General features: G+C 42.3%; 1 long non-coding RNA gene across 3 annotated transcripts; it reads left to right on the top strand.

Annotated features, from left to right (window-relative positions):
• The first annotated feature begins 9,277 nt into the window (after positions 1-9,277).
• On the top strand, positions 9,278-17,108 carry LOC308331830. Of its 3 annotated transcripts, XR_013965626.1 has the most exons (5): positions 9,278-9,325; positions 13,031-13,085; positions 15,349-16,375; positions 16,504-16,594; positions 17,057-17,108. It is a non-coding gene; the product is annotated as an uncharacterized lncRNA (long non-coding RNA). The 3 variants fall into 3 exon arrangements; XR_013965628.1 differs by lacking the exon at positions 17,057-17,108 and having other exon boundaries at positions 16,504-16,970; XR_013965627.1 differs by lacking the exon at positions 17,057-17,108 and having other exon boundaries at positions 15,349-16,970.
• Positions 17,109-17,551: the final 443 nt, after the last annotated feature.

Raw genomic sequence — 17,551 nt, forward strand, 5'->3', positions numbered from 1 at the left:
TGTTTCTGGCCGTTTTCCTCATTTCAGGCATATCAGACACAGACAGGGAATCTGAAATGGTTTCTCCAATTATTCGTTATTTGAAGGCTACAATTATAGGTAATCTTCTAACTTACTTAAGACTCAGCCTATGACTAGTCATTAACCCTTGGCTCCAACCCACCCACTCAAATCACGTAATGCAGACAAGCTTTTAAGGTTAGGGGTCCACTAAACGGCTTATGAACAGCAAAAAATAAATATTGTCTTTGAATATGGGAATTGGCTGATGCTGTTTGTGTCCTTTGGCATTGCTGCAAAATGCTTAAAAAACAACTTTGAATGATTTGACAAAGGTCTTGGGACTTATCAAACCAAAATATTACAAAAAGTGTTATTATTATTTATATTTATTACAAGAGTATTGATGTTAGAGGTGAACTGAGAGCTCATGTACTTCTCCACATTTACATTAGATAATGTAGACTTTACTACACTCATAAGAATGTTTCACTTTATATTAGACATAATTGTAGACTTTACTACACCCATAAGCATGTTTCACTTTATATTAGACATAATTGTAGACTTTACTACACACATAAGCATGTTTCCCTTTACATTGAACTAGACCAGTGGTTGTAAATTATTTTTGGTCACCCCTGTAAATGCACTTTACACTTTTTACACTTTATACAGCACCTTTTAACGGTATGTAAATATTTAAATCTTTCCCCCAAAGATACAGTATGTCACGAGGAAAACTGGAGAGAATATGTATTTCCATTAGAACAGACTGAAAATGACTTTTTATGGTGTTTAAACCCAGCAGTCCTATTCTGGGGGGAATTAACATTCACCAAAAATAGCAGATCTACAAGCCCACAATGTGTCCGGTTATGAGTGACGCAATGTGGTCTTGTAGATCTGCTATCATCAAAGTATTCCGAGGCACCTTCAAGTCACCCTAGGGTGCCTCGGCACCCACTTTGAGAAACCCTGAAGACTTTACTACACCCATAACCCCATTTCAACCTGACCTGATGGGCCAGGCTAAACCCAGGACCTTCCACTACTCTCTATTAACTCATTATGACAGCATGCACACAGCCAGCTATGGTGACCTCTCCATTAGATCATGTTTACTATGGCTCCCAATTTAGAAACCTACGATAAACATATCCTGCTGTGTGTGCAGCAAACACCACGTGGACTGGATGAACCAGCTAGACCAGAGGTGTTACCCTTACAAGGATAAGTTAAATTGTCATTATTTATGCAGTAATTAGAAATAGTTTTAATTGTTCTTTTGGCTGGATTGATCTGTGACAGTGTGATCACGTGAGTGTCTCTCTCTCTCTCTCTCTCTCTCTCTCTCTCTCTCTCTCTCTCTCTCTCTCTCTCTCTCTCTCTCTCTCTCTCTCATAATCATTTCTCCTACACCCACATGTGCACGGCTCACTCTTTTCAGTCGCTTCCTTATTGTCTTTGACAACATTGTTGAAAATTGTGTGCGATGCTACACTCTATGCAATTCATGCAGCTACATATTAAATATGCTGCATATTGAACTTCCCCTATTTGGGTAACATTGAGCAACATTCTATGCAAAACCTTTCTGTATATGTGATTCTTGATAGCATCACACAGGTTTGCACTTCCTTACACGCTCAAGAAACCATTTCTGATACCAAATAAGAACCATTTGTACTAAGGGTGTAATACAGTTCTCTGAAAAATAAATGAGATTGATATGGAATAGGGAATGACGCCGTGAGATGCATTTTAGCCAGAGCCCATAAATGAAACTATGAATAAATTGATATGCTTCAATGAATGCTATACACATTTGAGTGACAGCTGCTAACCAGCCACAGTGCCTTTGCTCTACAACTATCGTCAATCTAACATGATTAGCGTGACAAATTGAATGTGTGAGAGAGTGCTTTTGAAAGTGTGTAAAAAGAACACATTGTACACCAGAGATACATATCATTGTCATGTTCTTGAGTGTTTTTTGCGATCACAGGTCGCATTTACTATGAAAATGTGCATTTCCTGTCAGTTGGTTGGTTGGTCTGTCACCCCAGGTGACATCATGTGACATCATGTCATCAATATTGGCCAGCAACTCTACATCTGACCTCAAACCCTTAGACCTGGATCTCCATATGGAGCTGACCTGTTCTGACAATACATATGTTGATCCTTCCCCATCCATCCTTCCTCTTCAATGTCTCCCTTTTGACTGATACCTGTCAATTTAAACTCTAGACAGGCCTGACCCAAAGTTATTAGTGCAGCTGCACCTGGCAGCCGGCAAAAACTAGAGTTCTCAACAGGCCCGGCCCTACCTGGGCCCTCATCAAACCCTGTACACTCAAGACACTGCCTCCGCTGCCACCCTTAGATCTCCATATATGGAGCTGACCTGTTCTGAGATTCCATATGTTGATCTGACCACATCAAACCCTGTACACTCAAGACACGCTCCATATATGGCCAGTACATAATTAATTCCATATGTTGATCTGACCCCCCATGCCAAAGCGCCAGCGCTCGCCGAGCAGTCTGCTGTCACCTAGGCGGATGCGTGCATGCGACTTCGCCCTCGCTTCTCGCCCTCCGGTGTCTTACTGGTATTCTGCCTTTATACATCAGTCAAAACAGACACACACTCTATTCCAGTAGTAAAGCGTCAGAGGTGGAAGAAGTAGGCTACTCAATTATTTTACATACGATTTAAATTTAGAAAGTACAATTTGCAATACCAGCAATACTAATTTAACTTACTAATTACAAAGGTATTGGTGTCAAAATATACTTAAAGTGTAAATGTACTCATTATGAATGGCCCATTTCTCTTCCTTCTTGAAAATAGGTTATCTACAAGTTCACAACACATCACATTGTGACCTGTCACATTCATGTTTTGTATTTTGATTGTGTTCCTTGGTGTTTAGTTAGTGTTCTACTTTGCTTTACTGTGCTTTTGTAGTATTGTGTATTTGTGTTTCCCTGTTTCTTAGTTGCTGTTTAGAGTTGATCTTACTATATGTGTACCTTATTTTGTAGTATATTGTTTAATGTTTTGTGCCTTCCTGTATGCCCCTGTAGTTCTGGACCTGCCTTGTCTAACCTTGTGATTAGTCTTTGTTTTCCACCTGTGTCCTCTTAGTCCCCCAGCCAATTCAGGATTCAGATTTTACAGAGGCCAGTTACGAATTGCAGCCATCCGTAGGTGCCCTTTGAGAGCGGTTTTGAAGGAGTCAAGGGATTCACATGTCTTAATGACTGTTGGTAGGGCGTTCCACATTTTGGTGGCATAGGAGCGAAAAGAATTTAGTCCCTTGTTTGTGCCGAATCTGGGTTGTACATGGTTTGTTGCACTACCTCTGGTGTTGTGGGTGTGGACTTCGTTTACATTAAGGAAGTATTTAGACAGGTACATGGGTATCTTAGTGGTGTATCGAATCTTGTGGACCAGACCCATTGCAAGATGCTGTACTCTGTCGTCGACCCTAAGCCATCCCAGAAAAGTAAATTTGCCTCTGAGATGTATAGAGTAGAAGTATAAATTGAAATGGAAACACTAAGTAAGGCTTCAAAATGGTAGTGATTAGTTACTTTCCCCAACTGTAATGTTGAATTGCAGTGGAACAGTGATTCTCAAAGTGCGGTACGGGGACCCCCAAGAGTCCATGAGGGGGTTCCATGCAGTGGTCCCTGGCAAAAGTGGTTATAGTTTTTCACGATTTGTTAACGCACGCTTTTCACAACCTAACGGCATTCTCAAAACTGCACACAAAACTGAAAACCTCACACACAAAATGCTAAACCCTGACTCTCCTTTTCCATGATGACTCTTTGCCATAAAATGTCTTAACTGTTCCCAAAATTGAAAACACAATCATAGAAATGGAACACACATGAATGACTATGGAGAATGAGCCATTTCTCCTTTTGTAAAATGACTCGGTGTAGGCTTCAAATCAGCCGATCTGCAAGCATATATGACAACTGACAAGTGTAGATCAAAAGGGGGTAAAATAAGTGGTTACTCAACAAAAATAAAGTACTCTTATCGATACTCGGGAACGGTGAGTACAAAAGATTCGGGACAACTCTAGTAATTTACAGTATAGGCATCTTGCCCCCGGTTCCTGTCTGGCTGGAGGGCCTCATCCACATCACAGGCAATGTTCTCCCTGTCCAAGCAGCGTTGGAAGAAACTCCTTGAGTTGTGCATAAAGCCCTGACAGGCGACTCACGTCGCCACAAGCCTCTTCCATGGTCTAGAGCAGTGTGACCCGGCTCTGTGGGTTCCGTTCATATACCTTCTACCTCCAAGCTGAAAATAACTCCTCAATAGGATTCAGGAAAGGAGAATAAGGTGGAAGGTATAGAACGGAAACATGTGGGTGGTCCTGGAACCACTCACGCACTTGAGCAGCCCGGTGGAAGCTCATTTGTCTCAGATGACAATGTAGTCGATTCACTGTGGGTCATCTATGTGGTCAGGTGTTACCAACAAATTGCTCACCAGACCTGAATGTTTAGATATTTGAATAGTTGTGTGTTGTAGGTTGATGCTTTGAGATTTTATGTGAGAAGTGTGTGCAACAACTGAACACTGTGTAGTGTTTGGGCAACAAGGTCATGTGTAATTGACATCAGAATGTAAAGAAGGAAATTAAGAGTCTAATGCAGATAAGGGAGTGTGATGTAGTGCAAATTGTGTCGAGTGATTAGGTACATGAAGTGAAGGTTGTGCAAATTGTGCCAATTTCTGTGTTAACAATCGTGAAAAACTGTAAATATATAGCATCACAATCACTTTAACAATTGTATTCATGTATACGTTGGCCATTCAAAAATAGATCTACAAGTTCACAGCAAGCTTACATTTGCTAAAACAGACCTGTGCTGGGTACATTATGCACACTGAGTCATACAGTAACGGAGGGAATGTGGTTGTTGAGCAACAGTCTCCTCTCATCTTTTCCTGTTATCAGTTCTCCTCTTCATGCTCATCTTCTCCTTTCAGATTTTAAATCTCTCACTTTTCTTGTTTGGCCGGTCTACTCGTATCCTTCTCCTCTCCTCCAATCCCATTTATCTTTCTGCACTGGCCGCAGAACACAGCACTGATGTATTAGGCCATGGGTGTCAAACTCAAGGCCCGCGGGCCAAATGTGGCCCGCCATGTCATTTAATGTGGCCCGCCTGCCTCAAGCAAAAAAAAAAAAAAAAAAGTTTTTTTTTTTTTTTTTTTTTTTTTAATAGCTAAAATATAGGCTTATAAGTAAGGCTGCATGATATATCGAACATGTACCTTCATCAGAGTGGAGAATATAAGTATAAATCAAGTTGAGCAAAGCCACTCTTCTCTGCCCCTCTCTCTAACAGACACAGTTAACGATTGCTTGTTAAGTGCCTGCCAGACAGACAATCAGATGAAATGAAGGCAGGTGTAGAGTAGAGTGTAGACTAGTGAACTGAACATGTTCTCTTTATATCAAGTACTTCATACCAGCCCCTTATGAAACTACTTCTCCCTAAATCCAAATGGATTTCATTTTCCATCCTGAATGGCAGTAACTAGCATACAATGAGAACTGAGAAGATCTCCACAAAGGTTTACTCATCAAAACTGATTATATAACTGTAACCATCAAAGCATGCACTCAACATAATGGTTATGTAACCATGGCATGTGCATAATATAAAATCTTATACGTTTTATCTGATATTGATTAATATGGGGGGTGGGTTCAATTAATCGATTATTAATCGGCAGAGCTGTCGACTATTCAATTTGGCTGATGTTCACTTTGTGGCATCCCTACAAGTTACAACAAGTGAGTAAGTGACTATCTCTCTTCCATACTTGCGTGATATGATGAAGTAGAACGGTGCCGTGCACATTATAGGGACAAAGTCGTGTGTGTGTGTGTGTGTGTGTGTGTGTGTGTGTGTGTGTGTGTGTGTGTGTGTGCGTGTGTGTGTGTGCGTGTGTGTGTGTGAATGTGTGAAGACCCATCTTCTCTTTCTGTCATAGTGACATTGTCCTGCATCAGATCATGTCCAAATCAGGTTCTCCAATCTCCAGTAGCCTCTTCAGTTTTTTGAAGATTTTTTGAGTGGTGCAACCACTCCCTTATGGAGCTGTGTGTGGCTGGCTGGGTCTGAGCACTATGTGTGTGGCTTGCTGGCTGGCTGGGTCTGAGCACTATGTGTGTGGCTTGCTGGCTGGCTGGGTCTGAGCACTATGTGTGTGGCTGGCTGGCTCTGAGCACTATGTATGTGGCTTGCTGGCTGGCTGGGTCTGAGCACTGTGTGTGGCTGGCTGGCTGGCTGGCTGGGTCTGAGCACTATGTGTGTGGCTTGCTGGCTGGCTGGGTCTGAGCACTATGTGTGTGGCTTGCTGGCTGGCTGGCTGGGTCTGAGCATAGATAGATAGATATATATTATAGCAGTGACTGACTGAAGGGCCTCCCACACCGTCTGCGAACGCCCCCCGTCAAAACAGCCATCATTTTCAATGAACCTATCGCACACCGGCGGCGTCCGACGTGCGCTGACGCGCCGCGTCGGACGGAGCCGGTGTGTGTTGGGCTTGAGACATCGAGCGTGCGTCCGCAACTGGTTGTGGCCCCCATCAAGTGACGTTTTGACCAATGCGGCCCTCGCCCCAAATGAGTTTGACACCCCTGTTTAATTAGGCAGTAGTTTCTAGATGCTTGTATAGGCCTACACAAAAACAACAGGTAAACACTTGAATAGTTGTGCAAGAGCATTTGCATTTCTATGGCATGACGATTGATTTAGAAATATAGATTATCTGAGCGGTCCAGGCACCTAGGCCGGTAATCCAGCCTGACGGCATGTCACCTTTGCCGCATGTCTTCGCCCCATCTCTCTCCCTCCTGTCCAAAAATCAAAGGCAAAAGCAAAAAAAAGAAAGTCTTAAAAATATATATATCACTCGAGGCATTCATGCAAGGACGACTACAGAGCGATGAATTGTTTATTACGCATAGCTTTATTTATTCACAAACATTTTTTGCATTTCATCAACGAAACATTTATTCACATCTCTCCATTTCTGCAATCTGCAATTCATTCACTGTCTCATAGGTTCTGCTCACAAATCCTCACATCCAATTCAAAACACTGGTGATGACCTTTAAGTTGAACAAGGGCATGGCAGTGGCACCCCCATATAGCTCCAGGATATGATCTAGCCCTGGCTAAACCCATTCACACAAGCAAACTAACATGATCCGCAAACACAGTACATGTGAGAATATTGAGTTAATCTTTGCAGCACAAGGAATAATATCACTTTTGGTGAATACATTTTGGTCATGTGGGAAAGAGAAGAAATTGGGCGGCCTACTGTTTTCTTTTGCTTTTCAGTATGGGAGAAGAGAAAGTTAAGGGTATTTTTTTAGAAGAAAGAAACTCAGGACTGCTGATCGAGTTTGAGTTCATTCTTTTTTTCATGTAGGCCTGTGTAGGCCTATTCATTTTGTCTTCTCTGCGCTGTGTCACTTACTGTTTAATGGAAAAGACAAGATCTCAAATGTTTATATTTATTCATTTAATTTATTATAAGTTGTACAGAAACAAATAATTTAATTAAATATAGGCTATAGTCAAACCAGGCTGAATATATACTGAACCTATAGATCTCTACCAGATCGAAATACTTTTATTCTGAAGGATGTTGGTTGGAATTTCGTCTGAGGATATTATTTGGATATCATGCCATTGTCAATATTAAACAACGCTTTCATAAAGGTAATAGATTACTGTCATTATGTATTAAATATATTATATCGGTTTAATATTAGTGAGCATTTATTTTCCGACGTTCTTCACTTACACGTCCGTTAACATTACTTCCTGTGTGTGCCAGTGTTGCCATGTCTGCTTATTATAAGCGACCTTTGGCTTGTTTGTCCTGTAAATTTGGCTGTAAATAAAAATTACTAGTACTTGCGGTTTTGTTGGGCTTGTTTCTAAAGTGTAGTTGTAGTTGCTTATGTGGGCTTGTTTCTAAAATGTAGTTGCTTTTTGGGCTTGTGGCAATGTTTTTCTTTTTTTTATATAGTTGAAACTAGCTGTTTCACTGGTTTTCAAACATTTTTTATGTCAAGGAACCCCACATTAATATAACTAGAGTGGTGCCTGTGGGGCCTCTACAGCGCGGTGCCCGTTGCACTGGCCTACTTGGAACGATGCAAGTTGGAAATGCATGCCCCACCCAGATATTATGTCTGTGTGTGTCCCTTTTATGCTCATATGGAGTTCTTTTGTCAGGCATGCTCTATGTCTATTCAGACGTCAGAATGATGTCAGAACAGGCCAGCTCCACCATGGTGCCCTGTCCAGAGCCCGGGCAGAGGCCTTTTTGGGGTGTTTCTGGACACTGCAGTCCCTGTGGTGGTGTGGAACGTGTGTGTCGAATTTGAAGTCAGTGGGACTAACGGTTCTCGAGTTACGTGGATTACACACGTACAGTTCTGTGCATTTATAGATATAGAACGGTGCCCGTGGGGCCTCTATAGCGGTGCCCTTGGGGCACTGGCCTACTTGCAACGATGCAAGTTGGAAATGCATGCCCCACCCTATGCGTTGGAGCCTCTACAGCAGTGGGCACTGGCCTACTTGTGCGGGTTCTGGTCAACCAGAAATGTAGAGTACCTGTTCCACCTTAGCCTCGGTTCCACCCATCTGTCTGTGTCCCTTTTATGCCCATATATGGAGATTTCTGTATGTGTCTCTCTGTGCCCCTTTATTCCTATATATGGAGTTCTGTGTCAGGCATGCCCAAATATGGAGTGGTGTAATATAAGAACAGGCCATCTCCATATTTATGGAGCCTGGGCAGGGGCCCTGTCCAGAGGCCTTTTTGGGGCGGATGTGGACAACCGTGGGTCCGACCGACTCAACACTGGTGGTGTGGAACGTGCGTGTCTAGTCGGTGGGGCGAACCGTTCTCGAGTGGATTATACGTAGTACAGACAGACAGAGACTTAGATACTGTAGATCTATAGACAGACAGACAGACAGACAGAGGTCCACGGAAAATATTTTGTTCCAGGGACCCCCATAGATTGTGTATTCTGTTGTTGGAATCATATTTCAAAAAGTATTCCACATTTTGCACTTTTTTTGCAAGATTTATTTTTGGAAAATGATCTAAAGTGAAGTCTAAGCGTAAAGTGTAGTCGCATCTTTTGGGCTCGCTTTCAAAGACCTGGTTGCTTGTTTTTCCTCACAAACTGTTCTGGCAACACCAGTGTGTGCACGGATCCCGGTCGGGACATCACATCAGGTAACGTACTATCATCATCATCTCTGCTGTATCACTCCAGCTGTTTCTATGTCATAAACGGCACGTTAATTTAACGTGTAATCACCTCGTTTGGTTTTAGAATTGCGGGTTTCATCTGTTCATGCGTAAGTGTGCTCACTGGTCACTGCTAGTGCTCATTGTGGAGAAGTGTGTCGATAAGGAGGCCTGCGCGCGCGTGTGTGTGTGTGTGTGTGTGTTCGCGCGCCCGTGCGTGCGTCGCGGAGCTGCGGTACAACACCGACGCAGTGCTGCTGCTGACACTGATAAGAAGTTGCGAATTGTATTGTGAATATTAAAACGTAAAAAATGTGTGTCAGTAGGCATGGCGCTAGCTATAGCATGTTGGCATCGCAGCTGGCGCTAGCTTGACTTGTTGATTAGCAGCACTGATTTTTTTTTTTAGACCTTTTTCTTCTCACAGACACAACATGAAACATCCTGTTGCAGACTGCCTGGCGCCTGCACAATGTTCTATGATAGTAGCTGACTGACTGACGGGATGAATTAGTTTGACTCAAGCTATTCTTCCCAAGCTATATGTTTTCAATGTTTTCAACCCAAGAACCCTTAGCCTGAGAGAGAGGTGAATCAGGGACTCCCACTGCACATTGAGTTCATGTTAAACGTGTATTTCAGACGTTTGACGACTTAAACACTCAATAATTCACCTTTTGCTCTTTGGTCTTCTCACCTTTTGCTCTTTGGTCTTCTCTTTTTTCCCTGTACAGTACAGTACACCAAAGCCAAATTAACCTCTTCCGAATCGGCGCAAATAGCTATAACGTTCCCCCCAGAATAGGGATGCGAGGGTTCAAGTGGTTAATGTGAAAATAAAACAAAGTCCCTAGTATCAGCTATCACAAAATATTGGCGGCCCCCTGCAGTATCTCTGAGGAGGACCCCCTATAGGGGTCCAGAGGTCATCACCCCCTGCAGTATCTCTGAGGAGGACCCCCTATAGGGGTCCAGAGGTCCCTGCAGTATCTCTGAGGAGGGACCCCCTATAGGGGTCCAGAGGTCCCTGCAGTATCTCTGAGGAGGACCCCCTATAGGGGTCCAGAGGGGTGCAGTATCTCTGAGGAGGACCCCCTATAGGGGTCCAGAGGGGTGCAGTATCTCTGAGGAGGACCCCCTATAGGGGTCCAGAGGTCATCACCCCCTGCAGTATCTCTGAGGAGGACCCCCTATAGGGGTCCAGACTGCAGTATCTCTGAGGAGGACCCCCTATAGGGGTCCAGACTGCAGTATCTCTGAGGAGGACCCCCTATAGGGGTCCAGAGGTCATCAATATATGTCCAATTGTCCATACATCGGCAAAAACTTGGCCTTGTCCGTGGCAAATGTTCTCATTTTGATCATAAGTTAATACCCAGTTACTGAATGCTATCTAGTCAACGTTGAACTGTTAGAATTCAGTCAGAATCCAGACCCTCCAAGCGGGAGGTCTGGGGGTCCTCCTCAATAGCCCTTTTTAACACCACTAGTAGATGTAAGTTCCTGTACGTGTTCTGGTGAAGCCAGGGTGGCGATGATGACCCTTCTAGTCAGGGAATATTATCAGTATAATGTCAAATCTGGGAATACATTTCTTACCAAGAATTGTCTTCACCAATGTGTTTGTAAAGGTGTGTACTAACAGTTCCCACATTGGTTTATATTCAACCTAGGGGAATTTTTGACAGCTGCTGAAAGTTGGGTTACCATGGGTACCATCAACAGTCAAATATGGCAAAATGTTCTAAATTTCATTATGCTTTCATTATGCTTTAAATGGCATGTGACGTGTCAAACTAGGGGATTTTCATTCCCAAATGTACCCTTGCTCAAATGGACTTAGTTTCTAACTAGGAAGGGTATGGCCTGGTCAGCCTGCAATGACATGCATAAGATCTGGTCATCCCAGCTTATTAACTTAGTAAGTAAATATTTACGACGACCGTTGAGCCGATTCTACTCTATGGCTCCGAGACATGGACACTTTCAAAGAAACTAGAGAAACTTACACCCGCCTTCTAATGAGAGCGAAAAATCTGTCTTGGAAGAGCCACCCATCGACTAATCTAATATACGGCAACCTTCGCCGTGTTTCTTCACTAGTCCGATCCAGAAGAACACAGTTTGCCGGCCACTGCTACAGAGCTGACAATGAGGTTATATCTTCCCTTCTTCTCTGGAGTCCTGCCTCAAAGCAGACCAGAGGTAGAAAACTGTGCTGAAAACTGTGCTGACCTCATCACATTTGTGATGACGGCTATGGCCTTTTTAAGCCCAAGGAGTGTTTTTCGTGCAAAACTGATGCTTGGAATGGATACAGAATCATGAAAACCCCCTAAATTTGACCCCTAGTTTGGCCATATAGACCCCATAGTTTGGCCATAGCCACTTGCACAAATGTGCTGACTTAATCACATTTGTGATGACGGCTATGGCCATTTTAAGCCTTTCGTGCAAAACTAATGCTCAGAATGATGAAAAACCCCTAGTTTGACACGTCACATGCTACATAAAGCATAATGAAATTTAGAAAAACCTGCCTTAGTTATAATGGTTGTATGGTACCCCAACTTTCAGCAGCTATTAAAAATTCCCCTAGGGTGGTTGAATATAAACCAATGTGGGATATGTTGGTAGACACCTTTACAAACACATTCACATTGGTGAAGACATTTCTTGGTAAGAAATGTATTCCCAGATTTTATTAATATCCCCTGACCTGACTATTCTGGGTCACAAAGTATGCCAGTAGGCGTCTTACTGGTGTTCTTACTGTACTATTTACACTATGGCCCCCTTTCCACCAAAATAACTTTGGTTCTAGAACTGGTTCCGTTCTTTATTTTTGAGTTGTGCAACCACTCCTATAGACAGCTACTGTATGTGTGTCCCTGGGTCTGTCCCTGGCTGGGTCTGTCCGAGCATGAAAATAGCTTTTGGTTGGTTTTCACAACCAAGTGTCACTGTTGCACAGCCTAACACACACACACACACACACACACACACACACACACACACACACACACACACACGCACACACATGCACCAACTTTTAGGGATCTGAACCAATTCATTTGTTTCAAAATTTGGCAGGAAGAATTATGAAACCGGTGGAAAAGGTGCCTAAGAGTATACTGTGGATTTTTTTATTTCTTTCTAGATCAGTGGTTCTCAAAACCTTTTAATTTAAATTATCCCCATAACAGAGGTGTTCCATTTGTACACTCAGAGTTTCATTTGGAACCCCCTCAACTAACCCAGATGGTCCCTGGATCCCACATTGAGAACCACTGTCCTAGATTTGATATAAAATTTGACACTATCGCATTGGTATACTCGTATCGACCAACATGCAAGTTAAGGGTCGGAATCGGCATTGGGAATAAAAAAATGGTATTGATACATCTCTAAAATAGACATGTTTGCTAAGGCATGAGGCAACCCAGTGACCACGTGACAACACTTTCAACTGTTCTTCTCTCTCTCTCTCACTGAGTACCTGCTGCATGAGTCTCTCTCTCTCTCTCTCTCTCTCTCTCTGTGTGTGTGTCTCTGTCTTTCTAAATATTTTTTATTTGCAGCTAAGTCTTGTTCAGATAATTGTTGGTCAGGTTTTCACTTTAAATTCACAGTTCAACACTGACTTAATATCTTCATGGTTGTGATTTCCCTTTATTTTTTTTCTTTCAGGAGAAGAGGATCAAGCATTGCTTTGGAGGGGGGAAAAATGCAGTATTCTAAATAGGTATGTATGAATATGCTGTTTTTACAGACACATACATACAGTGCCAACATTTTGTTTTTGAATGACCAAGTGTGCCCATGCTGTGCAATAGATCTACAAAGCTTGGCTCTCCTGAAGAAATGTTATTTACGACAATTCAAACATTGCTTTACTTATGCTACTAAGAGCTGCACACACTGATAAATGTCAGGGGCCTCATTCATAAAACTGGTGATTTAAATTGTGTGCACACAAAACAAACAAATGGTCTATGCAGTCCGCACACGAAAAATAAGAATGAATCGGAAGAATCAACGTGAAAATATGCCTACAGTACATGCACAAATCATGCACCGGTAACGTAAATGTACAAATTAACCATACATGGTTCATGCAAAGCTGAGCAGCTCCGTGATGAAACTACCATGTTGCAAACTTGCAAAGGTTAAGACGACAAGGCCCTATAGGTATAAAGCAGAGACTGGAGCCCTATCAGAGCACTGTTGTTTAATAACTATGCACTTACCAATGTGTGAAGTCTGTGTGTTTCCTACGCTGCTTTGTCTCAGAATAATCATCGGTTGAGTCTGGTCACCAATTGATTTGTCAGAATCATGTTTGCAGCTTTGCGTGATCACAAATAGTTCGTTTGTGGAATTAAAATGGTTTGGGTTAACTATTGGTTCAAGGTTCAAGGTTGTGCTTCATTTTTACATCTTGTGTAGATAAAATAATGACTAAAGAGAGAGAGAGAGAGAAAGATTGTGCAAAAAGACAACATCTTTGTCTTGTAATAAGAGTACAGAAATTGTGCTGATTGTTTTTGGGAAATCAGACATGGCTGCAAATTACATTTCAGTGTTGGTCCGCTCACCCACAGTGCAAGAAATTATCCTAACGATTTGACGTTTATTTAGTCAATAAGATATCATTTATAATGATGAGGTGTGTGGACAGTTAGTACAGCTGAGCTACAAGAGAAATCTCACCTGCAAGTGCACTTTGTGGATATTGTCCTGAGAAGGCTCAACACCAACATTCGCCCTCCGCTGTGAGTCAAAACTTTATTTAATTTACAACTAGCAGTGTCGTGCTTTTAACTGTGTGCACGAGCCCTGGTCTTTATATGTTGTTCACGTCTGGCTGCTTTCGTCGCTGTTCATTTTCACTTTGGTGCTGAAACCTGGTCATATGGTGGTGCGCACACACACACACACACACACACACACACACACACACACACACACACACACACACACACACACACACACACTCACACAATGTGATTGAGTTGTGTGTTCAGTCATTTAAGTTCTTCTGGTGGTGTCTTGCTCTAATATCCTGTTAATTGTGGGTGGATCAATGGGTGGGAGTGCATGCCATATTGTCCTTCTCGTTGCTGACTGCGGTTCAAGTCCGAACCAGGACGCTAAACTACTTGTCCCCTTCCCCTTCCTTCCCTGTCCAGTGTCAGACCTTTCCTGTCTCTCAGTTGTTCACTGTACCAACCAAAATGTACCAACCAAAATTGCAATTATTTTTGCCACAATAATCGTGACGTGTAATTTTCATAATATCGTCCTATTCCTACTGCATTGTGGTGCCCATACACCTAATTACCTGTGAAACGTAGTTCTAAATGTGTTGGATACACACAGAGATTTTGTTCACTAAGTTTAATTTGGGTTTCCAAAATCAAGGTTTCGGCTTTGGGCCCAGTAACCAGTCCTTTTTGACTGCATGTTTTTGTTTTGTTTTTTCATATCCCCTATTCATGTTTGGGTCAGCTCTTTCATCATTTGTGTGCGCTGTCATTTGATATGTTAAACACCTACGTATACTTATTCTTAATGCACTGGTAAGAGCCAGTCTACGAGTTCACAACACATAGGGTTGTGTCGCGTTGTGAACATGTAGATCTGCTATTTTCGATCTGCAACTAAGTATAAATCAGGCCTATCGGCAACGATTAATAACATTCATTGGAATGGCTTGTTTACCACACAAATAAGAATACTAATGGGCTCACCCCAGTGGAGCGAGACCAATTCAATTTAACCATAAAATCAATAGTCCACCTAGTCTCTGTGAATGCTGCCATGTGGTTGGAAAGTTCCTGATGCATGACCTTATTAAGCCATCATTGTATTGATTGATCTGCCTTTGTGTAGGTCATGGTGGTCATATAAGCATTTCTGACGAAGAATGCTAATTCTTCCTTGAAATTTGAGCATGATTCTTAATAATATGGTATGATGATGACCATTATACTCTGTATTCCTAGGTAAATCATGATCCCCGGCCGTCACTGAGTACCTTGTTGTGGATGCGCAGCCTGTGTACCGCATCCTGAAGCCACGGTGCGACATGTTCACCGACTACATCTCAAGGGCACCCAAGACAAGTTGATCTACTGCAAGTTACCAGACCTGCAAAAGTTCTTCAACTCCACAGCTTTGGCCTCACTGATTCCGCAGCCCAGTATTGGATCAAGTATGACTATAGGACCAGGACACTTTTTGTTTGGGCCCTCTCCACACACACACTATCTTGAGATGTTGGTGGAGTAGAGAGACCTGAAGCCTAGTGTAGATGATGAGCCACAAGGAGTGTGTCATCAGTGAGTCCCTATGCTCCAAAGGACAACCTCTCACTTTGAGTAGGGCTTTGTGGACAGAACCAAAGCCTGGTGTTAGACACACTGGGACTGGGACGTTATGGGAAAGAGTAGCGGAAGCTATAGGCTAAGAGAAGAGGTGACATTTAGCAAGTAAAGATGGATTACATGTGCGTGAATGAGAGAAAAGACAGTGGACAGGTGAAGATGACTGGAGTAGAGGTGGGTGTGTTTAAAAGACTGGGGTTAACTAAGTAATGTGAAGTGAGGAGAGGGTGGAGAAAAATGTCCAGATTGATTTGCGACAGAAGGCTACCAACTAGAGTGAAAGGGAAGGTTAAGGTTTCTAGTTCTGCCTGCTATGATTAGTGATGAAAAGACAGAAAGAGCTGGAGTTGAAGGTGCCAAGATTTTCGTCAGGAGTGGCGAAGATGGACTTAGGAGTGGAACAAAGTAACGGAGGAGAGGCTGAGTAGGTTTGAACATATAGGTGTGATGCTGCTGGGCATTCTGTAATTGGAGCAGGATGTTGAAGACAGAGCTAATAGGCAAATTAATGAAGAGAGGAAGGCCAAAGAGGCGGTTTATACTGCAGATGTGGTGAGAGAGGACATGCAGGTGGCTCGTGACAGAGGGAGATACAGAGGACAAGAAGAATCCGCTGTGGCAACCACTAATATCAAAGGACTTACAGGTGTGTACATTATGAAGGAATTCAATAGTGGTTTATTTATACAGAATGGACATTTCATCGGTACGGCGTGGTTTTAATTAGGACTGTGAAGCTGAAAGGCATACTCAACTGAAATGTGTTTTCCTTAGGTGACCTCAAATAAGTCGACAGTGTAAAATATTCAGAGCGACGACAAGCTGTGTTGATCTAGCTACAACATCACAGACTACAGCACAGGAGGTTTGTGGTTGGGAATTGAGTACCAGGTCTTAATTATCATTGTCCATATACACATTTTGTAAAAATATGCAGATGATGAAGCCAAGAAACCAGCAATCGCATAGACCTGCGCATCTGTTATTTGAAAACTGTTTCTATATTGTTTTGGATTTAATGAGGTGGTACTTTTGTATTAACCTCTTTCATGGTTTAATTAATTTTTATAGGTCAGCACATCTTTTTGTCTTTTTTTAGCTGTCTTAGCTAAGTACATGCATTTTAAGGGTTAATAAAGTGAAGAGTTTTCATTAACGCTTGAGTCTGTTATCGCTGAAAAAGAAAAATGTTCGTAAATATTTGGTGTGTACTCTGAAGGTGTTTGTATGTTAATTTTAATTATCTGGCATTTTGGCTGGCTACTTGGCATTTAGCCAACTAGCATGATATTAACAGCATCATTTCAATGTATTTTTATTTTTTCAGTTGTGATGACATGCAGGAGTTACAAAAGCAGTCCAATCACCTTTGCCACCAGGCAAGAACATAACATAACTAAACATATTTACTTTTTCTGTCATCTCCGTTTCTCTTTTCTGTCTCTCACAAAAATGCACACACTGTCAAATTCTGTGTCTCTTTGTTTGAATGCCACTATCTATCAGATAGATGGAAGCTTATTGCAGCAATTAGGCTTGAGTTACTACCTGTACACATTGCCTGGTGCTGCCACCTGATGGTGAGTGTGTAATACTGCAGTCCATTAGTTGTAATGATGACTTGCATGAATTACTTTACTTGCATGGGGACTGGAACCCCTATCACCCCCTCGAGTTTAGGCTCCAGGCTTAAGTGCACTACAGCCATTTCCATCCCTGATTAACGTGAAACCAGCACATCACCACAATAACAGGGACATCCTCCTTGTAGAGCTGCAACTATATTTGTTTCTTAGTGATTCTATTATTACTTTTTGTATTA

Source organism: Protomyctophum bolini, assembly GCF_963924005.1.
Source record: "Protomyctophum bolini genome assembly, chromosome: 17".
In the NCBI taxonomy this organism is placed as follows: Eukaryota; Metazoa; Chordata; class Actinopteri; order Myctophiformes; family Myctophidae; genus Protomyctophum; species Protomyctophum bolini.